We start from the raw sequence: 13,794 nt of genomic DNA, 5'->3' as shown, positions 1-13,794 counted from the left end.
TTACACCCTTACAACTGAAGTTCCCCAACCCTCAAACCATAGTTTTGACCAAGAGTAATACTACATCTGGGATCTCCTTGCTCTTATCAATTTGTTTGCCATTTCATTACTATGCAGTTGCTAAGTGGCCGTCTTCTTAATATAATGTACAGCGGTTCGGTATCCTGTTTCACACCCTTTTTGGTCAGTTTTGGCCAGTTCTGCAGTTAGCTTTTCAGCAGTACCTAATACAGTTGTTACAGTTCATGTATTTCAAGTCTGTAAGCTTTGCCCACTCTAGCTATTAATGTTTAAGCTGATAGAGCCGAGTTTCAACAAACTTTTTTATAAGGAGCTGGCACCTCTCACAGAAATCACAGAACTTTTGGAGTTGGAAGGGACCTTAAAGATCATTGAGTTCCAGCCCCCCTGCGTGGGCAGGGACACCTCCCACTAGAACAGGCTGCTCAGAGCCCCATCCAACCTGCCCTTGAACCTCCAGGGACGGAGCCCCCACATCTCCGGGCAGCCTGTTCCAGTGTCTCACCACCCTTACACTGAAGAATTTACGCCTGATCTCCAACCTAAATCTCTCTTCTTTCAGCTTAAAACCATTCCCCCTTGTCCTCTCACTGCAAGCCCCTGCAGAAAGCCCCTCCCCAGCTTTCCTGTAGGCCCCCTTCAGGTACTGAAAGGCCGCTATGAGGTCCCCCAGGATCCTTCTCTTTTTCAGACTGAACAGCCCCAGCTCCCTCGGCCGGTGCTCACAAGAGAGGAGGAGCTCCAGCCCTCGCATCACGTCCGTGGCCCTCTCCTTGCACAGCAGCACTGAGCAGCTCCAACTGGAAGCCACCGCGACACCCCCCCCCCCCGGCGCAGAGACCCCCGAGGAAGGCCCGAGCGAAACGGACCCAGCGACCAACCAACAGCCGCGGGGCGGGCCCGCCAAGCAAAGCGGCGGGCGGAGCGCCTGGCGGGGGCCCGCTGCGCCCGAGGCCCTTCTGACGGGAGACGGAGGCTCAGGACGGGGGCAGAGGCGGACGAGCCCTCCCCCGGCGGGAGCTGAGGGCAGGCGGCTCCGCTCCTCACCGACCGACCGGCCGCGCCGCCCGTCGCCCTGGCAACGGGGGAGGCTCCCTGTCTGCTTTGCCTCGCTGTCCGCGGGCTGAGGGGGGGAAGAGCTGCTCCCGCTCTGGGCTGGGCCAGGGACGCGTTTCCCACCGGTTGGTCGTGGAGCCTGAAGGGGGGAGCTGGCACCCTCTGGGAGTCCTGGCCGTGTTCGGGTCAGCCGTGCAGCGCGGGGGTAGGGTTTTGGGGTGCAAGGTGCTGTGCGCCCGTGCTGCTCGCGGTCACGGCAGTGGCCCTCTTCTCAGCATGATCATACAGTCATAGGATGGTTTGGATCAGAAGGAACATTAAAGATCACCTGCTTGCAACCCTCTGCAAAATAGGGCCATTGCAGAGATACGTGCAACCTCTTGTAGGTATTTCTTCCACTTTCAGTGTTTTAGGTACCTGGGCTGCTAATGGATAGGTTCCTGCTACACTTCCGAGGGCAGTTTGATTATAGGCCCTTTTGTGATATCACCCCAAGAAGGTCCATTGCTGTGAAGCGGCTTGCTGAATTACGTGCCCACCACTGGATTTTTGAAGTCGTAGGCAAGGTGAAGGCTGAGGCAGCAGGATGCTAGTACCCGTGAAAACCAAAGAACTCAAGTCTTCACCTGCTAGTGCTTTGCTGAAACCTATGCAGGCCTAAATCTGCCTCATCATTGTTCTTTACCAGCAATGATAAAGCACACGGACTCTGCAACAGATGCACATTTAATCCCCTGGAACATGCTTCTTGTCCTGCAGAAGCTTCTTAACCTCCTGGGGTAGGCAAAGTTAGCCCCTGTCTCTCCCCTGGCTTAAAAGAACTGGCTTAGTCCTCCTGTGGAAGGCAAGTCACACCATCCTCGCCCCCACACTTGTTCCTCTGAAGCAGAGGGGATGGCCAAACCTTTCTGCTATTAGCTGAGTTCTTTTGGTCACTGCAAGGGAAGCAGACCAGGGGAAAATGGAGCCCTGCATACCTCCTAAAGCACTACTCTTGGGTCTGAGCTCTAAAGAGAATCACCAGAAGAGAACAGAAGAACGGTGCCAGGGTCACTGTTTCCCAAGCATCTGTTTTGCTATGGAGCAGCAAGAAAGAAGAGGATGGTGAACCTCGTGGCAGCCAGGCAGTTCAGCAGTAGACTCGAGAGAAGCAGTAGGGACTGAAGGTCTTGAACCTGGCCTTATGGTCTGAAGATTGGCTCGGTCCTGTCCAAGCTTGAGTCAGTGTTGGAGTTCTCACGAAATGCACCAGTGGAGCATTTGGTAGGGCAGTGATTGGCACTGTTTGGTTAGGGGTGAAGGGCTCAGGATTGACTCTGGTGTAGGAGAAGGTGTTGCAAGAAAAGCTTTGGCCATACTTCGTGTTTGTGGGTGTAGAGTGGGATTTTTTGGAAATGAAAGGGACATAACAAATGCCTGTTTCTCCTGTCCTCCATCTTATCAATACTTGTGCTGGTACTGTTTGTTCTGCACCCTCTCTCAAGAAGAGGTTCAGCCTGTATCCCTAAGGTTCAACAGCCTGCAAGGCAGAGGCGGTTGTGTCTCCCATCTAGGAGCATTTCTTTAGCAGCTAGGTTATCACTGGCCCTTTGCTTGGCATAAATGCAGACAAATGAAGACTGGGTAAAGAGGGCGCGAGGGAGGGTTGAATGTAAATGCATGTTGGCAAGCCATGGGAAGCAAGGAAATTCCAAAGAAACGCCCTGGTGGCTGGGCCCTGCTCCCCAGAAGCTTGATCTGCCAAGCGTCAGCACACACTGCTCTGCTAGACTTCAACTATTCCTGCCTTGAAAGGCTTACACCATACACTTCATCAGGAATAAACAAGCCCCTTTTGTTCTACTAGAAAACTCCTAGCACCCCCCAGAGGATCTTGTGCTCCATTTCCTAAGGCAGACCACTGACCAGGTTTCCAGAGGAAACCTCATCTGTCAGGAGCAGAAATCGCAACCACTGTATGTGGACAGTAGTAAGAAACAAGAGAGAAAACTGTCTCTGTAAATGCTGTGGTTTTCAAGGGCTGTATGGAGGCAGGGAAACAGAAGAGCTGAATGGCTGAATCTTCTTTATTAGGAAATGAACACATGGGATAGACTGCTTTTTTGGAAAGATACTGCTCTGATCTAAAATGAGAGGAACCTTAAAACCCCCCTCATTTTCCAATAAGCTGGGCAGATCTTCTGTGAGGCTTTTTTTTAATGAGGTTGCTCTTCCCAGCACGAGTACATAAGGGCAGTAGCCTTCAGCTTAACACTTGATTACAGGTACCTGGACAGCACCATTCATGAAGGTGGACCCAGCAGCAAATGGCTTCTTTGTAAATAAAATACAACAGCCAAAATTAAGATCTTTGTTCTATTCTGTGGTACTGTAGTGATACTCCTGCCAACACTCGGCATAAAACTTCAGAGACATTCAGTAGCTGTTTAACAATAAAGAAAAGAGCTCTCTCTAACAGGCCTTAATTAGGACTCTGGACAAGGTATGATGAGCTTTGTTGTGAGGTGTGTGAAGAGAGCTGATGGATCCATCACAATCAAGATACTGGAAGAGTTTTACAAAATCCATGTCATACACACTCCTATCAAAAGGAAGACTGAAAATACAGTTAGTTGCAACTTGAGGAAGGAAAATATGGCAAACAGCTGTATGGAAGTACCTTCTCTAGCAGGTGCTGTCATGCAGGGTGCTGTTGGGTTGGCAAGGGGCTCTGGGCACGGAAGGGTTCATGAGGACTGAAGAGGAGGATGGTGATGCCAGCTGTCAACAGGAGATGAGGACAGCACCCTCATGGGCAGGAGGGAAGGAGGAAGAGGCAGGACTGACTGTGCAAGGATAGGAGGAGCTTGCAGGGAGAAGAGATTGTGGCCCCCTTGTAGGATAGGACTTGTCGATCCCGTGCACTGGGCTACCCCTTTGCGATGAGTCTGGAGAGTGCCCAGAAGGGGGAGCAACGATGGGAAAGCAGAGAAGAGGTGGCAATGGAAGGGGTCCATGGCAATTCAGCAGGCTGCTGGTCTGTGGAATGATCGTGCTGTGCCTGGTGAGTGCAGTGCGCTCTATAAACTCCATATACAACCATTTTTTTGGCATGTGTGGTCTCCTAGCCAACTAAACTGAATTAGCAAATTAGTAAGTGAATAGACAGAGGAATATTAAATAGCAGGGGTTCGGTAGCAGCTACCAGAGAGGCCTGTGAAAGAAAGTAGGTGGATGTGTGTGATCCACTGAAGTTCCAGCCTGATGAGGTGGTGAGTATGTGCATTACTGGGCCATTTCTATATACATGTTTAGGTGAGCGCTGCTGTCCCAAGCCAGTGTGTTTGTTTACTAGTCCAAATCACAAAACAAATTAAGTGCTAGTATAATCTCTGTCTTCCCAGTATAGTTAGGGAAGCTAGCAATTAAAAAGGTGAAGACAGCAATGATGGACATGAATTCCATGATGAACAGGGAACTCCTGACATACTTCTACCAGGAGGAGGTTAACTATTACTGTATTAATTTCACAGCTGCCTGAAGGGGTTGCTCCTCTTAGCCTATGCAAAAAAAAACCCAAAACACAGCAAACAAACAGGAACAAAAAAGCTAACTTTAACAAATGCTTTAAGTCCTCTATCTAATGCAAATTCCTGAAAGACAGGACTTCAGACATGAGGTAGTAATCTTAGTTGTGCAGCAGAAAGAAGGGAAAAGGGGAAAGGTGTTACATGCTGGGTATTGGGCAGCTGTCTTTGAGCAGCAACAGATAAAATTGATTAATTGAATAGGGAAGTTGTATAATGGAAAAAGGGAAATGAGGGTGAGGGAAGGAATACTTGGGAAGTTAAGTTTAGATAGTTAGAAATGTAAACTAAATTTCTTTAGTCCAAACTTTGCCCCACTTAATTACAAATGCAGAAGGAACCACTATAATTGACATAGTTAAAAGCTTATACCTTTTGGGGTGACTATTGGGTTGGGTATATGTGGAATTAGTTGTTTATCCTTTCTCCTCAGGGCCAGATAATAACTGAGCTGATTATCTCTAGTACCCTCTTTGACCTGCCCCCCTCCTCCCTACTCAGTTTTGAAACCAGTAATCCTATCTGGCTGCTGGTTCCCATTTTGTAGCAGCTGGCCAGGTTTCTCTCATCAGCTCCTCATGATACTGCTCTGGGATTGATATCAGAGGGGATGGGAGTGACACAGTATGATTTAAGAAAGTAATGCCTAGGGAGCTGGAGGATATTAGGGTGTGAACTTGGCGGAGAAATGCAAAGCTGTCAACACTGACACTAGACCACAAATACATAGGAAACGGAAACCTACTTGCTGTAGGATCCAAGTCCTGGGGTGCTGGTTGCAGTTAATAGCTGTAAAGTTGCAACCAGCATCCCAGGACTTGGACACTTGGCAGTGGAAGTAGCTACAGCAAGAACTGATGGTAAGTAATGACACTTACAAAGGACAGCTTCCACTTAGCAAACTACTAGTTTCCAGCAAGCCATTACCCACCCACTGGCCAGGGCTAAATTAATTCTGTCTAATGTATGCAGAGTCCACCTGATCTCACTGTTAAGTATCTTACTAATATCTTACACATCAATGCATTTTGGGAGAAGATTCCCATTCCTATTCCCCTAAAATTATCCTGTGTGGCCTGTAAAGAAACCTAATGGCAAATGGCAGCTAACGGATTATAAAGCTTTAAATGCTGACAACAAACTGCTCCCGGTGTAACTAATATAGTAAAATATCTTAATTATAATACCTTTCCATGGATTGCAACTATAGATGTGAAGGATATGTACCAGATACAGGTAGGGAGTGATTTGGTTCCACTCAGCAGGGACTCCACTATATACATTTACTCCCTTAGGGCATGTTTCAAACAGTGCAACCCTTGTTCATGCTGTGTTGTCCAAAGAACTGGATGCACTAACGTTACCACAGGAGGTCACTGTTGTGCAGTATGTGTGTATATCCGGCAGAGAGATGAGCACAATCATTCTAGTTTGGAAAAGGTATTCTTAGCAGCTTACAAAAGGGCTAGGACAAAATGACATTGCCAATACCTATTCTTAAACCTATGCTTGCTGGTAAACCAGTACCTTTAGGTGTAAGACCCCTGTACAAAGGTGAGTACTGTGTAATCATAATTATGAAACTGTACTTGGCATAAATAAGAACGAAGTTACTGAAGTTGTGGAGTATACAGGAATGGCCATCGAGTACATGGAGCCTCTGCTCTTCTGTTCAGAGTGAAAGTCACAAGACTGAGCTCCAGCTGGGCTTTTGCCTTTCTAATTTTCTAATTTTCTCCCTGTTTGATCTCACAAGATCCCTGTATTCATCTTGAGTTGCTTATCCTTTCTTCCAAAGGTGGTAAGCTCCTTTTTTTCCTGAGTCCCAGCAAGAGCTCCCTATTTAGCCAGGGCAGTTGTCTTCCCCACAATTCCACAATTTTGTCTTATGACACATGGGGACAGCCTGCTCCTATGCTTTTAGGATTTCTTTCTTGAAGAGGATGTAGCAGGACACTCTAGCCTTCCTGGACTCCTGTGTCATTCAGGACTCTCTCCCAACCAATGCCACACTTACTCTGTTGACCTCAGAGTAATGGTGTAGGAGAAAAGGGAAGCGGGATGCTTAAAAAACGAAATTACACCAATGGTGGGGAGGAAACTTATGGGAGTCCTTGCAGTTCTTAAAATCCAGACAGACAGAGACTGGTAGTCCACTGTATGAAGGTTTTGAACAATCTCCTGTGCTGAACCAGCAGGATGCTTTCAACACCTCACTGTAGCATCCAGGAGATCAGGTGAGAGTTCAACACCCACTGCTCGGAAAACTCTAGGTTACTTTACAGTCCTTTTGAGAGAAAAGAACAGGAACTGCAGATAGAATCAGAGGAAAGTTTAGCATTACTAAGGCTTGAATACACAAGTCTTAAGTCCTCTTGTTCAGTCCCTAGGAACTACTGACCTCCTGAATGAACGTGTGAAAGATATCATTTGACCTGCATGCTGTAGAAAGTGTGCATCTAGCAGGTAAACTAAATATTCCCTGGAACTTCATTAACTCTCCCTGTGGTGAGGTATTATCACCAAAGACAACATTGGTAACACCTAGAAAGTCAGGATCCTACATCATACATGAAACAGCTCTGATCCTTGTGTTGGGAACTCTAGAATAGTATTGGTTAAATGCTGATGCACTGTGATAATCAAGCAAACCTATGGATGATTGTAATCTCTTCCATGACGCAGGGTGTGGGGCCCAATGTATTCAAAACCCACCAGCACGGTAGCAAGAATCAGGGTATCCACCTGACTGCTCATGCCAACCTTGAATTTGATTCAAAACGTGTATCTGGGAACCTCCACGTGGGTGGAGAAACTAATACCTTACAAAGGAAACTTAACCCCCCAAAAGGATTACAACAGTGCTGCAGGTCCTGTTCGGTTTTACCTCTTGCACAAATGTACACATGCAAAAATATCAGGTAACACAACAAAGCATGCTGGTGCCTGCTGAAAACCATTAGAATGGATTGTAGGAGTCTGCCAGCTAATTAACCATCAAGGAGCGTGTGGCTCATGCACCACAGTGAACTATATGCATTCTGAAATTTTCCCTGATGCCCACTACCACTACAACACCAGTAATAGTTACCCAAGAATTTGACAAAAGATTTGCTGTTTTTTACCTCTGAAGTGTTTGAATTTTGTGTTTGGATTTGATGGGACAACCTGTAGCACAGGCATATTCAAATTGCTCACAATGTAATATGAACAATAGTACAAGTCCTATTGGAAAACCTGCAGTTAGGGATCTTTCCAGGGGACTGGGAACAGTTGAATTGGACACAGGAGCATTGGATTCTATCAACTTAGAAATCACTAGTAATAAAGTGTCCAGGCTAGGACTGTGAAGCAACCAAGCTATAATTGGTCAGACCATAGATATAATAAGGAAAGGATGCAACTACTGATACCTTGACTATTAGCCTTAACCCTCGGAAAAATCTCTAGAATATTTTCAAGGAAATGTATGCTGGTTTTAAAAAATTTGTTTCCAATACCAGCAATGCCATCGCTCGTGTTACCATGCAAACATTTATTATAAATGGATCATAGAATCATAGGATCATAGAATGGTTTGGATTGAAAGGGACCTTAATGATTATCTAGTTCCTACATTACCATATTATATGAACAACAAGCCAATTGCATCCATGGTGGGAATCCTGTTATGTTAGGAACCCTAATACTGGATTGGTGCCAGTATTGTAAACTCCGTTTTATCTGTTGCGGTTTCGGCCTAACACAACAACAAAGAACCAGCCATGTGACTGCTCACTCAACTCCACCCACAACCCTGCAACCCCCCCCTCCTATGCACTGGGATGGGGAGAACAAAGGCCAACTAAAAGCTCATGGGTTGAGACAAAGGACAAGGAGGGTTCTTCACCGATTAAGGTCACAGGCAAAACAAACTCAACTTGGGGAAAAATAATAATTTGATTTATCACTAATCAAATACAGACAGGACACAGACAACACAAAGGGCTTACATACGTTATCCCTACCCGTCCCTTCTTCCCGGGCCCAAATCACTTTGTTCCCGGTTTCTCTCCTTCCTTCCCCCAGAGGAACAGGGGGACAGGGGGTGGGGTTTAGAGTCAGTTCACAGGCTGGTGGTTCCTGCTGCTCCTTCCTCCTCAGGAAGAAGGATTCCTTACAGTCTTCCCCTGCTTCCCCACAGGGTCCTTCCCATGGGAGAGAGTCCTTCATGAACCTCTCCTTTATGAGTCTGTCACATGAGGGACAGTCCTTGAAGTGCAAGCTGCTCCAGCCTGGGCTTCCCACAGAGTCACGGACCACTTTGGGATCTGGCAGGTGCCCTGGTGCGGGGTCTTCCACAGCTGCATAATCTATGTCAACTGGCAGAAAATCCACATTGTCCCCTCTTGGTGCCTTCAGGGAATGTTCCACCATGTTTCTTCATGAGTGCAGGGGGACAGCTGCCATCTCGCCATGGGTTGCAAGGAAACTTCTGCTTGGGCACCTTCTTCCCCTTCTTCCTCACCAACCACCACTACTGCTCAGGTCTTATCTCAGTTCTTTCATATATTAATCACTGAGGTGCATCTATTGTCTCTCTAATGGCTCCTTGGCTGGTTTTGGAGTAGGGGGAGTTTCTCAGTTTCTTACAGGAGCCACTCCTGGGATCCTTCCCTCACTACCAAAAAACCCACCAAACTAAACCAGCACATTATCAAAGCCTAGGGGCAGTAAGCAAAAATAGTCTGTTGAGTGGATCTGTTAACACACCATAAATAGGGAAAGAAGAACCCACTTACCGGTACACCCCGCTCCCCATTATTGTGTCTAATAGATTATGGCTGCCAGTTCAAGGGAGAAAATGAATGGATAACAAAGGTAACTTAATTGATACTCATGCACATAAAATGGAAAACCCACAAACAGTACTGTTCGGAACATTTAGTAATACAAGACCCTTGCATGAGCAATATGACCTCAGGTACCTGCTACTTAGACTAAGTGTATGATAACAACATGGTTGTACTTGAGTGAAAATTAGGTTGTACATGTACTTGTTTTGCTTTGTGATGTTCTGTGTAATGAAAGGATTACTTTATAGGAAACAAAAAGCTAATTCACATCGATCCTCATGAAATATTGGCCTACAACTTGGAAAGCACTCTTAGGACATTGTACATTCTCAAACTGAAGAAAGAACTGGAAATTTGAATCACCAAATATAAAAAAGCAATTGCTTATCAAAAGCAGATGACTATTGCTATCAGGTGTGATACCGAGCAGATTGTCAAGATTGCAACAAGAATTGGACAAACTGCTAGACATCATTGGTATGAGATTTTTATGGGTTGTGCACCATCTGCTACTGACATATTGCATCTTATGTTACATCTTATGATAACTGCATTGTTGTTCTGTATTTTGTTTTCTATTAGTATGTTTATATATCTAGATTGAAAGTTGAAAGTATGTTACCTAATAACAAACTGTAATGCCATACTTCCATGCAAGTTCTCAGAGCTTTCCCCTGCCCTCATGGTCAGTGAGGCAAGAAGAGTAACAGTACCTCCAATCACCAAGACATGGGATTTACTAGACTTTTGGCCTATACTAGGTGGTGGATTATGGGTGTTCACTTGAGTCCTGCACAGGTCTTGGCCCAGCAAACAGCTCATGCTAACACCTGATGTATGGTGGGACAAGAGCCATCGGGGTAAAGTGATGTACACCAGATGAGAGAGTGAATTTGTGAGTTAGTGCCTTCGTGACTAAATAAATTGGTGAATGAAGGTATTAATTAGGGAATTATCAAGTTACACTAGTCCATTGAAAGGGTATTGAGCCTTTGTTTGATTTTGACCTAATGAGTTAATGAAATAAAGACTGGTACACAGAATAAATTGTCCTTTAATCCAAAAGAACCAAATTAACTACAACACATCTGTCATCCAGAATCCACTACATGACATTGCTGGCACTCCATTGACTGTTTGTTTGTTTACCAAGGGATAGGTTTTCATTCAATTGGTTTCTTTCTCTAAGTATTGCTTGCCTATAATAGGACAGAAGTATTTATAGGGAGCTGACACCTGTAATAATACTATGAAAATTGTCATTGTATGTTGACAAGAAAACTTTTTTTCCAGTTCTGTCAGCTCTGGTGACAAGGTAGGGCTCACTTTCTTCTCTGTGTACTCCCATAACATTAAGCATAATAATTTATTAGTGCAGGGAGAAGAGATTAGAGGCATGGAAGAGCTTTGCATTTCTTTTAACTTCATTTCCTATTTTTGTGCTGGGTGGCTTACTGAGATACCAGCTTTCACTGAACAAAAAAAAATGTCTTCCTCTGAGAGACTGTAGTCATGCCATCATACTGCTTCTTGCTTGACAAGTGTGTATTAATTTAAATGGTTTGTTTCACCTGCTAATTTTGGTTCCTTTGTATTAACACCAAGCCATAATTAAGAAAGGTCTCTTTTCTATTTTCTTCCAGTTTTTCTTCATCTTGTTTGTTGACAGGGTAAATAGCACAGCTTTACTGACACCACTGTCAACTTCCACCATGACTTTTCCTATCATGGGTTTAGTGACCAGGACCAGAAGGTAGGTCAACATAGTGGTTGTAAGGAACTATGGGGACTCATCAAGGGACATGAATGTTTACAAGGTTCTCTGTGGTTTTCAGGTTTTTCCTGTTACAAATGGAACTGCCGCAGGAGGTGTATATACGTATAGCCTACCTAGAAAGTCATGACACTTTCGGGACAGACAGATTCTTTTAGGGATCCCTGGTGGAGTGATGACAGCACTAAGTTGTAGTTACAATTAAAGCTTTTTTTTTTTTTTAATAACAGAATTTTATCAGCAGTATAGCTAGAATATGATTATCAGAGTAGCCGAGGATTTTAATAAGCAGAATCAGCATAGCACAATTTTATAAGTAGTGTAGCACAGAATTTTACAGCATAAGCTTAGCTTACGGTTTCTAATCACCTGGACCGTCTGTAGACTGGGTCAAATCTTAACACTTGGCTTGCTATATCAGTATAACAATCATAGTCTAGAATCAAAACAGGTAAAAGAACAGGAGTCAAACCTTGGAGGAAAGCAGATGATGGCAGGGGCATCCCTGACCACTGAGGGCTCATGGGTTTTGCCATCCAGCAGCAGCTCTAATCCAAGTCTCACTTAGGACCTGTAACTGCCTGATTTTATAGACAGTGCTCTGAGTACTCCTGTGCTTCCTGTTCTGTGACAAGATCACAAGCTGGCCAGGTGCCTGTGACCTTCAGGATTGTTGAGGAGAGTAGTCAGCTAGGTGCCCAAGAACCTTGAGGCCAATAAGGAGGGGAAGAAGAAATCCCTGTGGTGCACAGGACCATCACGGCCTGATAAGGAGAGAAAAGGGCACGGATATGTGACCATCTTGGCCTTTTTCTCTATAAAATAGCATTTGTTATGCCAGCCGTCCTATTAGGAGTCAAGAACAGGGGTTACTGGTCACAAAAGTCCATACTACTTTTGGAAAGATGTTTGGAAATAATTAAGCCCCACATCATAAGCACCTCTCACTCTGCAAAAAAAATGTGGTCAGACACATTTTTCAGATCATCCTGGACAAGCTGGAAATACTAACAAGGCAGTAGGAATGTAGCTGGTCTTTATTAAAATAAAAGGCTTTAACAGAAATAAAAACATCACCTTTGCAGAGGCATGGCCTGCCCCAGCCCCTTGAAAGAAAAGTTTAGTATGGCACAGGACAGCAGCCTGGTCAGGACAAGAAGAAAAAAAGAACAACAAACTGTGCCAAGCAGTGCAGAAGAAATGGGAAACCCAGGAAAAGGTGACCTGTTCCATTCCTCACCACAGGTAGTATTTGAAAACCAAAAGACACAATAAGCAGTAGGAACAGTGGGGGATAAAAAAGGGCTGATTTTCACACTGGTGGCAGCGATGTTCCATGAGAACCTGCCATTACAGGAGTACTGGTGTTTGCAGGTGCCAGGCCATGGCCACAGCAGCACAAGAGCAATAGCATGAGGAAAATGAGGGGAAGTACCGCCCAGGCAGCTGTGTGGGGAGTTAAAAATTATTAATGTCAAGAAGGCTACAGACTAGCAGCTAGAAGGCCATAGCAATATAAATCGCTCAGGCACCTTGTGAAGGACCTTTCCTCACACGAATATAATATGCCCTTTAGGTCAGCAGTCATAACTGGCTTAAAGATGGCTGCTCCACGTGGCACTTTAAACCCTCTCCTGCCTGCCTCCTCTGCCGGAAAACAACAACTCGGATGCCATGAGGGAGGTAACTAGCAGCTAGCTAGAGAGGAGCAGTGGCGGGAAAACGGCAACAAGGTTGCAAACCGCAAGTCTGCCTGGTAACAGCAGTGGCGGGAAAAAGTCGCTGCCTGATTGGCTGAGAAGGCCCAGAAACAGGAGACTGGCCAATTGGGAGCAAAGGAGACCCATAAAAGAGACAGCGCGCATGCTGATTTGGGGCGCGCTTTTTGTACTTTGTGTGACACTGAAGCTGCTGCTGTTTGCTCTTGGGGGGTGACCTGCGTCTTGGCGGTGCCTGCCAGCCAGAGATTTCCTGCTCCTGTTTACCTGCTAGTCTCAGCTCCCACCTCGCGCGCGGCTTTCGCAGCCCGGTTCCCGCTTTACTGGCTAGTTCCTGCAGCCTGGCTCTCCCGGCTAGTCCCAGCTAATCCCAGCAGACCCGGCTTGTCCCGTCTCGCCCGCGGCTTTTGCAGTCCCAGCTCCCGGCTTGCCTGCGGTTCCTGCCTCCCTGCCCGCTGCTGAGCACGTGCGGTGAGACTTCTTCCTGCCACCTGTGGTTCTAAGACTGGGTTGCAGGGGAAGTCACCTGCAGCTGCTATAAAAGTACCTAGACCATCTCAGGAACAAAGTAAGGGATTGTATTCTGGGTATCAGTCTCTCCCTGAGGTGTTCCTGTCTCACCTGCACACAAACCGCGACCCGATACGGGACAAGCGTCGGGCATATTCCTCCTTCTTCTTCCCTTCACAGATAATTAATCTGGGTGTGTAAATAAGGTGTACCTATATATATAAGTATTAGAGCATTTGTAAGTTCTTGATATTTGGTGTTTTAAAGACATTTTACAGATTTATGTCTTTCAATTACCCTCTTTGAGTCTCCTG

This window comes from Apus apus, chromosome 2 (assembly GCF_020740795.1).
Source record: "Apus apus isolate bApuApu2 chromosome 2, bApuApu2.pri.cur, whole genome shotgun sequence".
Taxonomy (NCBI): Eukaryota; Metazoa; Chordata; class Aves; order Apodiformes; family Apodidae; genus Apus; species Apus apus.
Note: the sequence above shows the minus strand (reverse complement) of the source record.